The 20,285-nt window shown below is 35.0% G+C and overlaps 1 pseudogene; it reads left to right on the forward strand.

Moving 5' to 3' along the window:
• Window positions 1–3,267, forward strand: part of LOC123821826 — a 29,624-nt pseudogene extending 26,357 nt beyond the window's left edge.
• The last annotated feature ends 17,018 nt before the right edge of the window (window positions 3,268–20,285 follow it).

Raw genomic sequence — 20,285 nt, forward strand, 5'->3', positions numbered from 1 at the left:
AGTGTACTTACATCAAGTACATTAAATTTTTACTATAGTCCTTTCACTATATTTTGTTTAATAATGAATATTTACATCATTTCAATTTTATCAATTTAGTCCATTTTAGTGTGCATTAATATATTATGATCATATTTCTTCGGTTATTTAAATATTGTTTTCTTCCTTTTTTATTGCATGTTTTGAAATTTGCATATCCTTAATATTTTTTTCAAAAAGTGCCTCTTCTAGATATTCTATTGAGCATCCTTTTTTTTTCTGCAGAGACCTCAGTCCTACACCCCTCAGTTCTCCTGCCTTGGTCTGCTTTGTCCCCAAAGTCTACTCCAAAGCTGCTGTGTTTCCTTATCTGTATTAAATCCACTATTTGGTAGTGCTGGGCTTTTTCTATTTTGGCATATGCTCATGTCACTTAAAACACTTCAAGAACTGCCACACTAGAGTGAATTAGCAAAAAAATTTATAACCCCCCCACATTTAAGTAACTTAAATATTCCTTTATACTTAATTGATTAGTTTAAAGGCTTACTTAATGGCCTACATAGAATTCTAGGTGGAAAAGTATCTCCTCTTAAAATATTGAAGTAATTTATCCGTTATTCTAGCCTTTCAGATTGTTATTAGAATTCCAGTACCATTGTGATTGTTAATCCTTTATATATTAATTGTATTTCTGAAAACTTAGAGTTTTTTTTTTTTAAATCTTGGGTATTAACCATATTATGATGATATACCTAGTTGGATTAGTTTTATTGATTGTACTACTCCCTAGACATATGCCTTTTAATTTTGTAATTTTTTTGTATTAATTCCTTGATAATGTTCTTCACTCTTTATTTTTAATATTCAGAACACTTATTAACATGGCATTGAAGTTCCTGGATTGTGACTAATATTTTAACGTATCCCTCTCCTTTTTTTACCATGTCCTTTTTTTTTCCTGGTTCCACATTTAGGAGAACACTGTAATTTTTTTTTTTACATTCTTTTAAATGTAGCAATTATATTGTATTTAAGAGCACTTTCTTGTTCTTTGTTGTCCACTTTTGTAAAATATATGGTTATTATATGTGTGGAATGTCTTCTTTTCAGGTTATTAATGAATTGTGTTTTTTTCCTTTATTTAGTAATTCTCTTGGTACATTTTTCCATTTTTTTCTCTGTGGTTCCTTTTGTGTTGTAAGGGCCCACAGAGTGTTGAGCAGGATATATAAGAGAGTATTAGTTACCTCTAAATTTTTACAACATCAAGTTTAAAGAGAAAATTCTAAAAGTTCTATAAAGAGAGAGAGAGACAAAGAGACAGAGGAAAAGGGAGAAGTCCTGTTTTATTGTAATGGGCTACTAATTGATTCCTCTGTCTACCAAACATTGGCCAGTTTCTGCTCTTGATACCTTCCACTTGTCATCAAAAACTCCCACTTTTACTTCAGATTTCTGCTATATGTGGTCTCTTCTGTACCATCGTTCTTTTATTAAATTGATTTTAGAGAGTGAGAGAGAGGGAGGGAGCAGAGAGAGAGAAACATCAGTTACTTCTGTATGCATTCATTGGTTAATCCTTGTATGTGCCCTGACTAAGAATTGAACCCCAAACCTTGGCATATGAGGATAACACTCTAACCAGCTGAGCTACCTGGCCAGGGTCACAGCTTCTATTCTTGTGTATCTTTCAGTTTAACCCATTGTGCTTTCGCTATTTGTGAAATTATTCAATATATTTGGTCACAGATTACATCAATTCCTGTAACTAGACCCTACTGTTGAAATTCTTACTCTCTTTCATATACTTATTCTCATTTCATTATGCTCAGTCTACCATCTTGAATTAGAAATCTGAATTGCTATTACTAGGTTTGAAAATGGGACATGTTGAGTGGCAGGTAGGAACACACTACTGAAGCTCAAGGACAGGTAATCTGCATGGTTGCCCGGACTGCAGATCACAATGACCTTCTTCCTGGGGGACTCCTTCAAGTGCACTGACCTGTAGAGCTTGGCCAAGAGTCTGGGCTTCTGGGCTAATCTGAGGGCAGACAACCTGTTAAAAGCCTTGAAAGACCACCTAAAACAGGAAAGAAAAAGAAAACAGGAGCCAGGATGAAAGTCAAACTTCTGCATCCTCTTGTGATGAGAGAAAGAGATGGATCTGCAGCCAGGAACAAGCTGAGATGGAGAGGGCTATCCATGTTACCAAAGCAAGAAGGTGGCACAGCACTGTCCATAGGAACCTGGTCTCAGCAGGATGATTCAGAGATAATAAACAAATGATCCCACTGAGTTCCAGAATCAAGAAAAACCAGTAAACCTGCTTCTCAGAACTGCTGTAGAAGTTCTGTTTCCAGCAGATAAGAACCAAAGAGATGAGAATGCAATGTCCTCAGGTAAAAAGTGAAATAAATAGTAACAAAAATTCACAGTATCTTCAGAAAGAAAGAAGTCCTTGTATACAGATGGGTTTTCCAAATCTGGAAAAAAGTAAAAGAACTACAAGCAGTACTCCAAACTTTAAGAAACTTCATGAGGCTCGTTTGAAGAAAATGGAGTTCATTGATCAATATATTGAGAGACAGAAGAAACATTTTGAACAGCACAGTTTACTTAATGAACCGAAGAAGCAGCCTGTCATTAGGGAGCTGTGGCAACTCCAGTTTGTCTCCAAGGAAGACTCCCTGTGGCTTGTATTCCCTCAAGCCAGGGGCATTTGCAAGGTGGGATCCAGGGTGATGCAGGTAGGAGCACCTTGTGTGAAGGAGCCAGTGAAACACTTCACTCCCTTAGCAACTAAAATGGATGTCAGGTTTTCAGCTGCTATTAAAATAATGAGTATAAGCATTCACCTACCAAGACTCCAGCCAAAAGTCTCCACATGTGATCATATCTAGGAGTATACCAAAAGGCCAGGTTGGGCTTGGGACAAACCAGTTAAAGACCACAAAGTGGGGTTCTGTGCAGTTATCACCCATTTAAGCTGACAGCTGAAGCAGCCCAGGCTCTAGTCTCCCATCATAGGAAACCAGTGTGATCTCAAACCAGGGGTGTGCCCTCAACTATGAGCCACACAAAAGCAAACTGAAACCATGAGGACAATGTGAAGAAAATGAATCTGAATGAGCATGTAAACATCATTAGCTTTCACAGGAAAACTTGCAACAACCTTGTCTCCAGGTCAGGGAGGGGCCATGGAAGGAACACGCACATAAATGAAAGAAGAAGAAAGCAAAGGTTTTGGGAACTTGAAGGGGCCCCATTGTGGCTGCAGATTAGTAGTTTAACATCCTGTAAATATTCCTTTATTATGAACCTTTTTGGAAATATTTTCATACTATCCTTTGTATTTTGGTAAAAGACCCTTTTTTTCTGCTCTTTACTGGGTTCATAATATGTAGTGTCAGTGGATTTTTCACACGCTATGATCTCTGAAAAGATGTTACTATCTTAAAGCTCACAGCTTCCTTAATACGCTTTTAGCCTCTTAAGTCCTTGTACAGCTCAGTTTTCTAATGAGATCCCTCCAATAGATTCTTGACCTAGATTTTTAATGTCCAGTTCTCTTTGCTGGTTCTAATGTTAACAGCATGGCAGTCCTTTTCTAGGCAATAGTGTTTACCTTACAGTAACTAGTTATACCACAAATGTTAGTAGAAATTAAACAATAAGTTCTGAATACTATAAGCTGGAAAAGACCATCTGTTTATCTTCTAGAGAATCTATTTTTTATCCTCACTCAAAAATATGTTCATTGATTTTTAAAGAAAGAGGGAAAGAGAAAGAGAAAAAAAAGCATCAGTGTGAGAGAGAAACATCAATTTGGTTGCCTCCTGTATGTGCCCTGACTGGGCATCAAACTCACAACCTAGGTGTATGCCCTGACCAGGAATTAAACCCACAACCTTTTGGTGTATGGGACAATGGTCCAACCAACTGGGCAACCCAACCAGGACAAAAATCTAGTTGTCTTAATGAAACTATGGGCCATATAGTTTGGTTATGGCATCAATACTTTACCTATGTGAAGTGTTTTGTTCAAACTCATAGGCACCTATGTTCAGATCATTTCATGTAATTGCCCTCTGTCAATCAATATATTCTTAAAAAATCAAAATTTGATAGCTTATTGTGGCCTTGCTTATTTAAAAATATACAGGGCCATATCAAAATTTGAGGATTGTTTCTTTAAGGATTACTATGCTGTCAAACTTAAATCTCATTTGAGTTATGGAAAAGACTGTGGTGTCCGTTTTATCTAAGTGGAGCTTCCAAGTTTTGTACTGCTTAAGATTTCTTAAATAATTTTTTTCTCATGGGAGCAAATATGTGGCAATTTAACTTCTCAGTATCTTGATTTCCTCACAGACAATATCATGGTGAGATCCAGAATTCGGAGGAGTTTGGTATAACGAGAGAGAGGTACAGATCCTGGAGAGTTATGAAAGCAGGTGCATGAAGCAAATGTCAGTTTACTGAAAAATCAACACCTCTGGTCCTCACACCCCACCAGCAACACAGAGGAAAAGGATTTTTTTTCCAATAGAAAAACTAAATGAACAAAATGAATAACCTGAAGAAGAAGACATTCTACACATGAAACATTAACAAGGACGTTTTTTTAAAATTAACATTAACAGAACAAAAAATGCTCTTAAGTAAAATATAACTGCTACATTTAAAATGGTGTAAGATAAATTTAAGGAGTAAAATCCCTGGCCCATCATTTTAACTTAATAATTACTAGTGTCACTTCTAATATCAGTGGTTACGGATCTCCAGAGAAACAGAATCAGTAGAATATGATATCTCTTCATCTCTGTCTCTATATTTATACTTTTGTCTACAGCTATAGCTGTACCTATCCCTCTATCTCTCTATCTATCTATCATCTATCTATCTATCTATCTATCTATCTATCTATCTATCTATCTATCATCTATCCATCCGTCCATCCATTCATCCAGATGAGAGATATTTAAGGAATTATTTCATGTGATTGTTGGGGCTGGCAATTTTAAAATTTGTAGGGAAGACTGGTAAACTGGAAATTTACTCAAGAGTTGATTGTATGATGTTGAGGCCAAATTTCTTCTTTTCTTCTTCCCTGAAAACCTCACTGTTTGCTCTTGAACACTTCAGTTCACTGGTTGAGGCTCACTAGCATCATCCAAAACAATCTCCTTTACTTAGGAGATGTGGGTGTGGACTGCATCTACAAAATACCTTCACAATAACACCTAGGTTAATGCTTGATTAAACAGCTGAGTACAGCAGCCTAGCCAGGCCGACATAAAATTAACTATTGCACTTTCTTTGCCAGTTTTTGTTTAATGATGTCAAAGACCGAAGGGCAAGCTTCCCAATTTAAGAAGCATAAGCTAGTTTTAAGAAGAGAATAAATTTGGTTATCTACTATTTACCCCATGGAATCTGAGTATAAACAAAGGTGTTTACTACAAATTAAATTTCAGTTTCAGGGAAGGACACAGAAATCCAAGCATTCATTTATGTTTTGCCAAAAATTATTCTGGTCAGGAGAGTTTAGAGTGATGAAATAGACCTGAAGTACTAGAGTGTTTTAGGTCACTCCAGAAGTCTCCAGCACTTTACAGAGAATAGACTCTTCCCCCATCCCCTTATACTCTAATGATCTTTTTTTAAAAAGTAAAAAAACAAAAAACAAACAGAAACTATATTCTCAGGAAACTCTAAAGTCACTCCCTAATATTATAACTTAAGATTTTCATTTTAGCTATAAATTAATTCCTACAATTTATTTTATATGAATATATAAAATATATTCATATAAATTATATGAATATATAAAATATGTATTTAATAAGCAAATTTGGAAAACCAATGACATTAAGTAAGTTATTTTCAGTTGTGATGAATTTATATCATAATAATTCATTTTCAAATGAAATTATGAATGATACAGGACTGTTGATGTCTTACAGTTTATTTCTACCAATTATTGGCATTTTATAAACATTACAAAAGATGTATGCAATGTAAGATGCATTCTCCTATCTCTTAGCTGAAATGGATGTTGTCATTGTTGAACCCCCATGATTCAGTCCCCAAGATTAGCTAATTCCCTCAATGGTCACTAAATACATAATCAACAATCTTGCTTCTCTGCTTCACCTTGAGGGATAACTATTTTTCCAGGCTAGAAAGAGAAAATTATTTTTATTTTTTTTTCCTTTGAGCTCTGCAGAAACAATTTCATCATGTATGATCCTATCATGTGTATGCCTTAAAAATGGAATATTTTTATGGAATATTCAATTCAGTCACACTTGCCTGTGTACTTGTAAGAACTGGAGGGGGGATGTTTGGAAGGACCTTGTTACTGGAATGCACACCCAATGTGCACTCCTTCTCAGTTTTACCTTTTATTTTACTTCTTAATGCCTACTGTATAGAAAAATCCTATTTTTAACACCTTCTGTTCAAAAGCACTCTCCTAGGACATTTATTTATATTATCTTTTAAATTTTCAACAATAAACTTAATGACTATAATTTATCTTCATTTTAAAGGTAAGTTTAATTAAGGTAAGAGTGTTTAAGTGGTATGCTCATGTATATGTATCTAATTGGTAGACCTAAAATATATGCCCCGCTATGTCCTTGTACTGAATGCTTTCCAGCACTAGTGTTTGTCTACTGTGTAGTAAGAATCAACACTCAATCATCTAGGATGTGATGCATCAATTTATTGATTAACATCAGCCTACTTTCAAAAGTTTTTTTAAAAAGAGATCATTTATTTTATCTTAATAATTTTTGCTTTTTATGAAAATAGAATTACTTCCAGAAGAGTAATGTGGCCTTGCTATGAAAGTAGGACATATTTACCCTCTAGCTTTGCAACTTTTGTTAATTACAACTGACCTAACTTCAGCTCTTCACTTTTCTTGATCAATAATAATTTCTAAGTTAAAGGGGAATTCTTAGTTGGTAGTTGAACAGATGTCACAAGAATAATTCTAACTATAGTGCCTGAGTGAACTAATCTATTAACCAAATCTTGTCACATATGATACACACCCATGTTTCTGTGCACATTATACATGGGGTTATTATAACCATGGTATGTAATCATTGTACCCAGGTATGATCCACATCCTTACTTTTCCCTCAAAATTTGGGCAAAAAAGCATGTGTTATACATTCACACATACCCTGCCTTGTATATGCTCCTTTGTGTTCGACTGTTTTCTAATTCCCAGACTCTGTGATTTTACTTCACCTATTTTTGCCCAAGTATGGTTGACACATACATTAGCACATTAGCCTTCATTAACATTCCTGTATTAAATATATAAGCAACTAGCATCATTATAAGGTACTATGTGTATAAGAATAAATAAATATATTTTATTTTCCCACTAGTTCTCCAATATCAAATTTTTATTCCATTTGAAAATATATTGTGGCATAAAGAGAAAAAATATTTTCACAAATATTATCATGTGATTACCAGTATTCCCAATAATCTTTGAAATTAAGTTGATGTCTTAATTTGTCTCAAATTAAATTGATTTAACTAGTTTTAGCCCATGGATTTAGAGCATAAACAATGCGAGAGCATTAAGCAACAGTGTGCTTTCATCACCACTCCACCCCACATTCCAGCAATGTCAGAAGCCTGCGTGTCACTGATGACATAGCTATAAGATAAATGAAGGCCTCTGCATCTTACTTGAAAAAACAATAAATGTTTATAGGATTAAACTAATGATATTTTGTGACTAATTTTTTTACAGTTGGGTGGCCTACCTCATTCTGCATTATACACTAATATGTTCTCCAAATATTTGGCAATGCCTCCCTCCCAGTAATAGCTTGACTGTAAACTTTTCTGTTCATAGATGATTTTAATTATATGGTTTTCTTTATTTTTTAAAAAAGATTACATTTATTTATTTTTAGAGAGAGGGGAAAGGAGGGAGAAAGGGAGAGAAACTTCAGTGTATGGTTGCCTCTCACATAGCCCACACTGGGGACACAGCCTGCAACCCAGGCCTGTGCCCTGATTGGGAGTCGAACAGGCAACCCTTTGGTTTGCAGCCTGCGCTCAATCCACTGAGCTAAACCAGCCTCATATAATGATTTTCTTTAAAAGATGGGTTTGCTAGATATTTTTTTAAATGTCTCAATAAGTTTTACTCTATATCAATATGATATTGTAAACATTCTAGAAATTAAATATTTGGGTATATGTTTATAATAATTTTATGACATGAATAGCAAAGCAACTAGACAAATAGAACTAACCCCATATACATACAAATGAATTTCATGCAATTATCTTATTCATACCTCTTTATGTACATTTCCACACTTATATACATAACAAAAGGTACAGTAGAGGTTATAAATCAGTGCAGTATAATAAAAGAGTACAGTATATTGCTTCCAGGCTTACTTTATGAAAACATGAGGACCATTGTAGTACCATCATTTTCTAGTAAGTGCTATTACTATTATTTTTTACCATATAAATAAGCTCTTATTACTGCACATGGAATATGCCTTGAAAGCATATAGTACATTTCATTTCTTATATCAGTAAATATGTGATATGTTAAAGGCAAAGGACAATTACATATATTCCAAATTCCCCTAGGTCTGGCACACCAATGCTCTGCAAAATGCCTAACCCACTCCTTAGTGTTCTAGGAATATAGAGGACATATTGCAAATATGCCTTTTTTGCCATCACAAATGACTTTCCAGGTACACAGAATCGGATTGCCTGAGTTTTATTCCAGCTCTGCTACCTAGATTAAGGCTCTTCATCTGTAAATTGAGGGTATTAATAGGATCAACCACATATCATTATTATAAGATTAAATGTGTTAAAAAGTTGGTAAAATGCATAGAACAATACCTGGCTCCTAACAAACACTATCATTTTTTTTTACTTAATAAAACATACTTACATTTTCATATGACCGTCATGGACATATGAAAGTGCCTCTTCCAAAAGCTAACAAATGAATGTGTCTCTGACAATCTGCAATGTTTATATTAGCCAAAATATGCTCCTTTAGTCATAAGGAAAAGGAGCAATAGCTTTAATTTCCTTAAAGCTTCTGTCCCAACATAAAATCAAAACACATCCTCCTTTCAGCTATTGCTTTGCATGGAAACCATGGTTTTTTGTGCTGGTGGAGAACTTCCCATGTTCTTGCTGCACTGCTCACAGCCTAAATTTTCGGCATTACTTACTGAAGGTGGAGCCCTAGTGTGACCCATTGTTATCAGTGTAGCCACCTTCTTGCTTTCTTGTCTCTACCACCAGTTCTGGTCTGACATTAGGTACCATATTTCTTGCATTAATTTTTGTTTGGATTTGTTTATTGCTTGGTTCACATTGGTCCTGCTAGCCCTTACCATCATAAACCAACTTTTTTTCCCTAACCATGATATTTATCTTTCCTTTCCTTTTCTGAGCTTTTCTATTACAGCTTTTTGTCACTACTCTAGACTTTTAGTGACAGACACTGATCTCAGAATCCTTACTTCCTTTCACATCTTTTTGAGAAAAAGAAAAAATGTAAAACCAAGTAGTGCTTTGAGTGTGTGTGTGTGTGTGTATCTATTTTTTCATCTCATATCCCAATATGGCATTGCCATGCAAGATCCTATTGCTTTCCATTTCGTCTCTGACAGTGTGGCTCTGAGAAGCAGCTTGTTCTCCCGCAGTTTCAGTGCACTAGTGCCATTCTTTCTTCCTGATTCCCAGTCTGTGTTGTTTCAAAGGAAGCAGGGCTGACCCAGCACTTTCTTTCAACTAGTGTGTAAACTTTGAACATCTGAATAAAGTAAATGACAGGAGAATTAACAAATAAATGTATATATTAACATAATTAATTTATAATGCTCTATAATTTTATGTGTTCCGAGATACCCATATCATAGCATAATTTGTAAGTTGGTGAAAATTTAGCACAGGAAACCAAAGTGTGAATATAAACAGAAGCCAGTTGAGTTTCTGATGCATTGAAATCACAAAAATGTGGGTTTGCATGGATACAGATTAATGTTTACCTGTCAATATTAAGATGAAAGTATAGTTTACATGGGTCATGACATTCAAAAAACAAAATTAACAAAGAGGGGAAGCCAAACAGAGATAAAACATAAATTTCCTAGGAGGAAACACATACATATTCATAAATGCACATTTTCCACACACACGTACCCCAATGCACTTACATAACCATATTATCATATATCAAGTAGGTACTACTTGCAAATATCTATTAGAATCTTTGTAATTTTGAGCTTCTTAAAACTATGGGAGGAGCCCTCACCAGATGGCTCAGTTGGCGTGAGCATCAACCCATACACCAAAAGGCTGTGGGGTTCAATCCCCAGTCAGGGCGTGTGTGAGAGGTAACCAGTCAACGTTTCTCTCTCACATTGGTGTTTCTCTCACCCTCTCTCTGTCCTTCTGACTCTCTGTCCCTTTCTTTCTCCCTACCCCTTTCCTCTTTCTCTCAAATCAATAATAAAAAATATCCTTGGGTGAGGATTAAAACAAACAAACAATCACACTATCACAGATTTCAAAGCCTGGGAGATTTGCCATGAGTTCTAATGAGGCCATGAAGTACAAAATATTAGAATATCCAGTTTGTATTGCTAAGGATTATGGGTATACACAGCAATTAATGGCTCTGAAATTTTAGCTTCTCTGATTGTGGGTCACGGTTAAAACACACCAAGTCCAAAATTCCCTCTCCCACCTCCTCACCATTGACCTTAACTTTAGGTTTTCTTCCACACCTCTTGGCTGTACTCTCTAGCCTCAGGATTCACTTGTGAGGAATTTTCCAAACCAGGAAGAATTGTTGCCACTCTGGGAAACAAATCAAATTGAGAATATAGCAGGAAATTTACTTTATTTGGTCTATCACAATTTAATCTTCAACTTTAATAGTTTATTTGCTAATCCTACTTGACTAAATTCTTGCAAAGCTTTTTAATCTGTAATGATATATCAATGCCCACAAGCAGTGCTATGGTTAATGGTCTGTTGTCATTTCCATTATAAACTCCCTATTGTATGAGTAACATGAGAACCAAGAACCTGTGACTTTCCTAGCTAAGGGCACATTTCAATGGTCTTCTAAATTACAGTATTAGCCAGAGCATTTTCATCGGGTGGTATTTTCATGCAATTTAAGAAATAACATTTAAAGGGGAAACAAGAAATCAAATCTCTATCTTAAAAATCAAACAAATATCCATTGGTAAAATTTGTCCAGTGTTCTGTGGTTTCTTGAGCATGTTAAACATAGATTAACATTAATAAGTGGTTTCACATCATTATTGCATTACTGATATATTGTCTTTAGCATCTGGCTTTGATTGAATGCAATATAAATGTATAAACATGAGGAATCTTTTATATTTATGTTTTACTCAAATTTTTTAACAACTCACTGTATGTGGAGAGAAGGCATGAATGAGAAATATTAACATATATTCTATGAAAGACAGTTTTTTAATGTAAACATTGAAAGGGGCAGATAATTATAATCATAATGTGGATGAAATGAATAAATGTGACCATAATATTCTTTTCACTGAATAAATTATACAGCTGAGTGTTTCATTATGATGTTAATCTTTGCCTTGCTTAGTGGAGCAGAATATAGAACCAATAGTTCTGGGCTGTTCTTGACTAAGCTCCTGTGGTGTCTGCAAGAATGGTAGCTCTTTAGAGAACAGTTTTCCCTTAATAAAATTGGGACACCCCAGAGTAGACAAACAAAAGGAAAAATAATGCAAATTGAGAAAATACCATGTTAAATTTTTTATTTAAAATAAGTGGCAGAAAGAAATACATCAACTACACCATTAATCCTAAAATGTAAGATAATGGGACATGGAAAATATAATATGTATAACTTATGGAGATGAATTTCTTCAGTACACAATTCCAGGAGAGTATAGACAACAGGTTGCTAGGGCTCCTACTTCATTGGAACAACTGCCCTGTCCAGGCTTCCCTTCCTCCCTGTGCTTCTCTCACTCAGTGTGTCTGTGAGGACCCACAGAGGGAAATAGCCACGGCACTTCACTAGCTCATGCTGAGTCAGAGACTAAATGCAAACCTTCTGTGAATGAGTCATTTTGAATAATGTGTTTTATGATTTTTTTCTAGCTCTTAAAATAAAGGCACTTAAAAAATCATAACCATTTTTGTAATATAGTTTTGAAATTTATTGTATACCTTCTTGGATGTATAAAGAGAGCACACTGAAAATCATTTAAACTGTCATTGATGATTTAGTCAGAATTTAAATTATTTTAATGTGATCTACTACAGCAATTCCCCCAGGGCATATCTAGTTATGTAAGGCTGTTTGCCATTATGCTAAGTGTCCTCACACTGGGTTGTATCTGTCGTTCTCATGTTCTCGTTTTGTAGATTTTTTTTGTATTTTCCTCTGATCCCTGGCTTTAGGCTGGCATGTTTTACTGATCTCACTGGAACTGTTAGTCTGTATTTCAATTTAATTTACTTAATTCAATTTAGTTTTATTTATTTTACATTTTTAATCTTATTTTATTTTGCTTCTGTTCTACTGGCAATCCAGAAAAGGCTGTTAAGAATTCATATGAAACAATTTTCCATAGTTATGAATGAGAACCTGAGTGCATTTATTGCTTGAGCATTATATCATATATTGTGTGACATGAATGTTATGATGCTTCAAAACTTTTCTTGTCCCTTCATACTTTGTATATCTATATGATATATTTAGAAAATTACTGATTGCTGGGTAGGTGAGCTGTTATAATATAGAGGGTCACTTTTAAACTATATTTATACTAAAATACTAATGGAACCTTACAAGATAAGATTCTATTACATAAAATCTAAAATAGCTGTTTTGAGGTACTGTGTGCATTTTAGAAGATAGTAGGTATCTACCAAAACTCCCTTATTCCAAGAGTTAAAAAATAATTATTTGGATGCAAAACCTCAATATATAAGGTAATACTTATACCCAGTATATAACCTAATATATAAGGTAATACTTAATCTATGTTAGCCTATTCAATTATGTTCATACCACATATATGTCCAATGATAAAAATAATGGCATCTTACATGTGTTGCAGCTTTACTGTGTGTTAAGCACTGTGCTGAGTAATTATTATTTAGTAAATCATTCTAATAACCACAACAAGCCCTAGAAAGTGGGTAGATCTATTTTTTTAAAGATGAAGACACCAAGGCATTAGCAAATATAAAACCTCCCCATGATTCCACAGGTAATAAATGGGGAATCAGAATTCTGGCCCAGCTGGTCCAGAAACAGAGCCCCTTACCCATTATGTACTGTTCAGTAGGAGACAAAACACACACTGAGTAGAACAAGTCACAGTTATTATGTCTATAAAGAAACAGGAAAACACCAAACAAAAATTCACATGCTTTATTATTACATTTCTTTGAAATATAGTTTGCAAAGTAATTTCTAAAAGGCATAGAGAAAATAAATGACAGGTAGAAGAATTATAGGGGTTTTTCCCCTTTTTTCTGTTTTATATATTTTTGTTCTCTCTTGTTGCTTTAATAACACTAAACACAGGATCTACATTCTTAAAATTTTAGGTTAACAATATAATATTGTTAATCATAGGTGAGGTATTGTACAGCAGATCCCTAGAACTTAGTCATCTTGCAGAACAGAAATATTATAGCCATAGAATAGGAACTCCTCACTGTCCCCTTTCGCCAGATACCATTGTATTCTCTGCTTCTATGTGTTTGACTATTTTAGAGTTTTATATAAGTGGAATCATGTAGTATTGTCCTTGCGACTGGCTTATGTTTTAGTGAGTGCATATTGGTTGATAATAAATGTAAGTGTATATTTAGACATATTTAAATATATAGTAAATTAAAGAAAAAATGAGAGTAAAATAAGCAGAAAATTTACAAATACAAATCAAGGACAAATAATTGTATTTTTCAGCAATATGGTTAATAGGTAAAAGACATACCCAAATGTTTATGATATACCTTAAGGAGGTGTATTCCTTGCTAACCCATTGGATTCAGAAGCCCAGTGCATTAGAGATTGACTTGTGTTCAGTACCTTATATCTTATGTCCTTAGGATAATAAGATTAGGTAGACCTTTCTCCTTTACCTCTCCTAGATGATGTTAACTGAATACAATTAGTTAATTGCTTTAGCTTCAGGCTTGATTCATTTTTGGAAACACTAGCTAGATGACTCATTCTCATTCATTCTCTCTCCTTCTCTCTCTCTTGGCTCTCTCTCCTTCCTCACTCTCTCACCCTGCTTCCCTCCAAATCTGGAATCTTGAGATTTAAGGAAAAGGACTAGTATGATTTGCCCTCAGTTTTTCCTTAGCTAGAAAAATGCTGACAATTTTACTCAAAACATAATGGGAGGCCAGAGAATATTAAAAATATGAAGAGGAATCTGTATATATTCTCCGTCTCATGCTCAAAACCAAACATTATTTTATACTATGAATGGTTCATAGAAATGTCTAGCCACAGGATGTTTTTCTGAGGATCTCCTGTGATGAGATTATCAGTACCCAACTAGCTGAATCAATCCCTCTCACAGAGAAAGTTTTAGGAGGACAACTATTAATACAGCATGTGTTAATTGTTTGCATTTTCTAATAGACAAGATATATTCATTTTTACTACAATAAAAAAAAAGTCATGCTTTATTTTGAAATTGGTATTTAATGTCACAATAATCCCTAGTAGCCATTTGTGGATCTTTTTCTGTGTCAAGTACTGTGTTGAGTGACTTATATATGTCAATCCTCAAACCAATTCTGAATATTCAGATAAAGAACTTTCCTATAGTCAGCAGAGACTTCTCTGTGCTTCTAACCATGGTCCATTTCTATTTTGTATTACCTCAGTCCTTTTTATCACACAATCAACCAGTATTTTCAACCAACAGAACCACTTTTCAGTTGTTTACTAAATTATAACTATCTTCCCACATTCTTCACTTACACTTAACTTTGCTTTACAGGAGAAGTAACTGTCTTGGTAGAAGGAGGAAGCTCAACCACCAAATCTGCATTCTGTTATTGAAAAACTCAAAACCATTAAGCTAGATATAAGATAGAAAATATTTGGAGGGGTATTTGTTCATTTTCCTCCTTCTCCTTATAATAGATAAAGGTTCCCCCTAAGAGGAGGATACAAGATAAAGAGTTAGAAAAAAATACAAGCAATGCACTTGAAGGGCTTTCTGAGAAGGCATTTCAAGTACCTCTTTGTCCAAGGAGGGCTCCACAAAAATGAAGAAAAAGAGACCTGAGATAAGGTGTTGAAATGCTGTGAGAGGGGCTTTGTCACCCTGCCCTGAGCTGCAAAGATGAGGAAGTGCCGGAGAGAAGATGGCTGTGCAGGCTGCCAGGGGCAAAAAAAGCATCTAATGTAGAAGAGATGATGTTCAGAAGCAAATAAATTTGGGGGTTCCTAATTTTATCTTTATAGTTGACTTTATAACTACCCTAGTCTATGGTTCTATAAAGAACCAATGGTTCTCTCAGTTTGGTGTGTAATTAGTCATAGTTCATAAGTCTTATTACATTTTTTATTGAAATGATAAACACTGCATATCTATCACACAGGAAAGCACAAAACTGGCTACCTATCTTAAAAAAAAGAACTAATTAGATGAATCACAGTGTAGTATAGCAAGCAATATTATACTGATCCTGAAATATTTGTATTTCCTATTTCTAATAGCCTGGATTCTGGTAGTTATGAGGTGGCCCCAAGCTATTCCTCTTGTAACACAATGGCCTGCCTTTCTTAGGCAGTTAGGAAAGAGGATCCAAAACACAGAGTCTCTGAAGAATAGGTGGTAAACTTACAAATTTGTTTCCATGGCTTCTTTTAATTTTTTGAGATAAGGGTAAAGAATGTCCAGTATGAGCTACAGTGTCTTGTTTGTTTACAAGTGAGAAATAGATAGAAGAAGCAAAGTCAAGTTAGAAAGCAAATGTGCCCCTGCTTAAGTCCTCTGAGGCAGGCCAAGGTCCCACGCTGGCTATCTCAACAGGCTGGTCCAGTGAGCACTAAATTCTGTGTTTTTCATACTTTGTGTCAGGTGCCTTGGTTATATAGGTCTTCTTTCTCATCTAGGAAAAAGGGCAAATGGATTCAAGTGTGTCCATGCCTTCGGGAAGGCAAATATCCTCTTGTTTGGGAACTAGCTCTAGTTCTAGATACCTACCAAATGGACTTTTGATATGCAGCCAGTTTTCTTGAGAGGAACATCTGTAGTACACAGAAATAACAGCAGCATTGAGGCCTACTTTTCACGTTTTTACCAGAAATCTATGGGTACTGAATGGCAGGTGGGAGGAGAAGGACTGACTAGAAATAGGTCACAGTCCCATTCTACAACCCTTAAGAGTTTTTTATGCCTTAGCATCCTGCTTATTAAGCAACCTCAAAGGCAGGGACAACTAGTCAGAAACCTGGCAAAACAGCCTTTTTATGAGAGAGAGGAGGAGCAATCTCAACACAGCATACGTAGTCACTTCACCTGAACCAATGAGGAGCAAAGAAAACACAGTTCAGTTGTTTTGCTTGGAAGATTTTTCTTGCAACTAACCTCTTAAACATTCTCCTAGGCAGTTTATTTTGTTTAATTATCTAGTTCCATTACCAAGTGGGATGACTTTGCTTAAAATTACACATAAATGTTACCTTCAGAAGCATTATTTACTATGCTCATGGAAGAGTTTGCTTTGTACATTTTATTATATTCATAGAGAATGATGTACGCTTGTTTGAGTTTAATTTAGACTGAAGAAGTAGATAAAAGGGGAATACGACAAAACCCACAGGATAGCATTAACAAAATGAGGCAGAATAATGCTGCCAAAGAAATGCAAATCTTTCAAAGTCCATTAGTACTGTTAATGGGGAAGTAGAAGGAAAAGCGTGGACTGCCTGATTGGGGTAAATAGAGTGCAGCTCACTCAGCTCCTGGGGCCACCCCTTTGAGGAGCTATTTTTAGATTTCATAGACTCAGAAAAGTGTCTTAGATCTTTATTAAGTAAAATTAATGTATGTCTTGTACTAGGTAAAAGACAAACAAAATTTTTCTTCTCTGAGTGATAATTGCCCTATGTGTTACCAGTGGCCTTGCTTTGCTGCACATTGGTTGGAGGAACAGATCTCAAAGACATTAACAGTTAATTGGGTTTTTCTTATTTTGAGATAATTCTTCATTCTACTAGTGATGTTGCAACGAAAATTGACATCTAACTATTACAGAACTCTTAACAGAAAATAAACAGTATAAATAATGTTTTGAACAGCTCACCGTGTCACAGGTAAAATCTCTGGTTCTGTATATGAGGAGATATTTTATCACTCCTAGAGTTTTCATACTGGAGCAATTATTTAGGAAATGTGATGTCAATGGGAAAAGGCAATGAGTTATTCTTGTGAAGAACAAAATAAAAGTAATTTCTTGGCTCACTTTATGATTTATGTAAATACAGGAATGCAAAGAGATACATAAGAAGACACCTGAACCTTTTCAGTTTAATAAGATTCTGTTCATTAAATACAGCTGTTTTATTTGCCTGAGTATCAAGTGCACCAAAAATGTCAAATAGCCAAATTGTAAAACAAACAAACAAAAAACAAAAACAAAACAAAAAAAAAGTGTAACAATGAAAAAGTTTTAAAATAATGAGAAGGAGGCATCATCACCATAAGTTCACCACTCAGGTGGGGACAGAAGGCATGTGCACAGGGAAGTAAGTTTCAGCACTATTACCTCTCTTGACTGAAACAGAAACCAAGTACATGTGTGCTACTGGGGTAATTAAGCAGACTCCTCAAGCGCAGCTTACAAACTTCCTAACCTCCCACGTTATTAAGAGGGAGTGATTTCGTAAGAGACTTTGACAAGGAAAGCAAACTGGTTCAATAAGAATTTGGTCAACTGGATCTGTTTTATATGTTTGTTTTTTTCTTTTTTTTTCTTGTAAACTATTAGCACATTTAGATAAGATTATTCTATTACCTGATTAAGTGTTTGTGGTCTATTGCTCTAAAGACAACTATTACTCTGCTCTTGCATTGCAGATTATGTTGGCAAAAGTATTTATGTAGATGTTCTTAGAATCTTGTGGTGAAAACGAACAATTGTGCTAATGCTGATAGCACACATTTATGCAAAAGCAGAGAATCTGTTTCCTTCTGCTATGTTGCCCATCAGCTGTGTCTGGTACAATGAGCTGCTCCAGAAGGAGCCCTAGGTAAAATTGCCTCCAAAATAGCATTTATATGTGGAAACTCAATAATAACTCAACTCAAGAGTAAATTTTACTCTTTTCAAAACCTATTCATCTCTCTTTCTTTTACACTATATTGTAAATAGTCGATAACTAGCTAAAGCTGTTTCTCAAGCTGGATTTGCCAAACAATATTATCAGGTATTAACCTAAGTCAAATTTCCATAGTCTGATAAGCTCGAGAAAAGCTACTAACTGTCCTTTCAGAGAACCATAATGTTCATTAGCATATGTAGGCATTGAACAGTCCTGCCATAAAGAAATTTGTTTTGTCTTCATTCAGCGCAGTGTTTTCCAAATGTGATTTATTTTGTAGCGTTTTTGTTTTTCAAGCTCCTGTTATCCTTAGGAATACATTGAAGGAATATTGTTAGGAAAAGCCTGGAACCAAGACTAACCCTTCCTTGGAACAGAAGGTGGACATTGAACATGGCCTGTTGTGGAGAAGAGTGAAGTGATAGTGAGAAGAGAAAGTGGATGAAAGGCCCCCTCTGTCATTGCCAAACTGCTCTGCCTGGGGGTGACCAAACTGCCTTTTGTCACTCACTCCTGTTGTAGCCCAGAAAGCTACCAGGTAACCATGGTAGAGAGTCCTGTCAAGGTACAGAAGTGTCTTCAGTGACCTACATAGTAGAATTTTTTTTTAAATTGTGAGAATCAAGAAAGGCATTCACAAACTTTTAAACAGCACCATTCTCATTAAAAGTCACCTATACTGTAGGCAGTTGAAGAGGGTATGAGTATAGCCAAATGCGAAAAACCTTTGAATTTGAGATGTACAGAACTGTTTGAGTACTTACTTTGATTTTTTTATATCTGTGTTTTATTTTTCCCTTTGTGTTGGTGTAGAATTAGTAAACAAATAAAAAATAAACCAGTATATAATGCATGGTAAAGAAAAAAAGACCCATGTTACACATTTTAGCTTTGAACTTCACTTTCTCCTAGACAAAAATATCATGGAAGTGGAGAATGAAAAAAATGCTACAAAAATGATATAGAAAACTTGATTCCAGAATAAAAATACTAGAATAAGAAATTATTTACACACATAATTTATTAAGTTAAAATGAACTTTCTTTTTGTTTTGTTTTGTTTTTAGAAAATACTATTTACCTTTCCTTTGGAGAAGGTTTAGGTTTCCAACAAAACTGAGAAGGAAGTACAGATTTCCCACTGGCCACCTCCATGCATAGCCTTTCCCATTGTCTACATCACTTACATGTCACTTACATAATAGAGCACTTATAAAGGACAAATACTTACTGTAACACTTATCTGTCCTACACTTACACATCATACTTATCCCAAGTCTATAGTTTCCATTCCAGTTCAACTCTTGATGTTGTACATTCTGTGGATTTGGAGAAACATATAGTGGCATATATATGGCATATATAATGGCATTATATTACTATAATATCACACAGAGTATTACCACTGCCCTAGAAATCCTCTTTGCTCTATTCATTCCTCTTCCATCAGCCATGGGAAACCACTGACTTCTTATATTGTCTTTATAGTTTTGTCTTTTTGATTATGTCATATAGTTGGAATCATACATTAAATAGCCTTTTCAAATTGGCCTCTTTATGTTAGTAATATGTATTGAAGGGCTCCTCCATGCCTTTTCATGGCTTGATAGCTTATTTCCTTTTGGCAATCAATTAAAATTTTTATTGTCTGGGTGGACCATAGCTTACTTAATCATTTACGTAGTTAAGAGACATTTTGGCTATATTTTGCTTATTTGTTTGTTTTGTTGTTTAGGTTCCTGTTAAAGGTGAGATCATATAGTATTTGTCTTTCACTGCCTGGCTTATTTCGCTTAGCATAATGCTTTCCAGCTCCATCCAAGCTGTTTCAAGGGGTAGGAACTCCTTTCTTTATGCTGCATAAAGGGGAGAGGGGAGTGAATTTCAGGGTA

The sequence above is a fragment of the Phyllostomus hastatus genome, unplaced genomic scaffold (genome assembly GCF_019186645.2).
Source record: "Phyllostomus hastatus isolate PE091 unplaced genomic scaffold, TTU_PhHast_1.1 phas_contig_40, whole genome shotgun sequence".
NCBI classification, from domain to species: domain Eukaryota; kingdom Metazoa; phylum Chordata; class Mammalia; order Chiroptera; family Phyllostomidae; genus Phyllostomus; species Phyllostomus hastatus.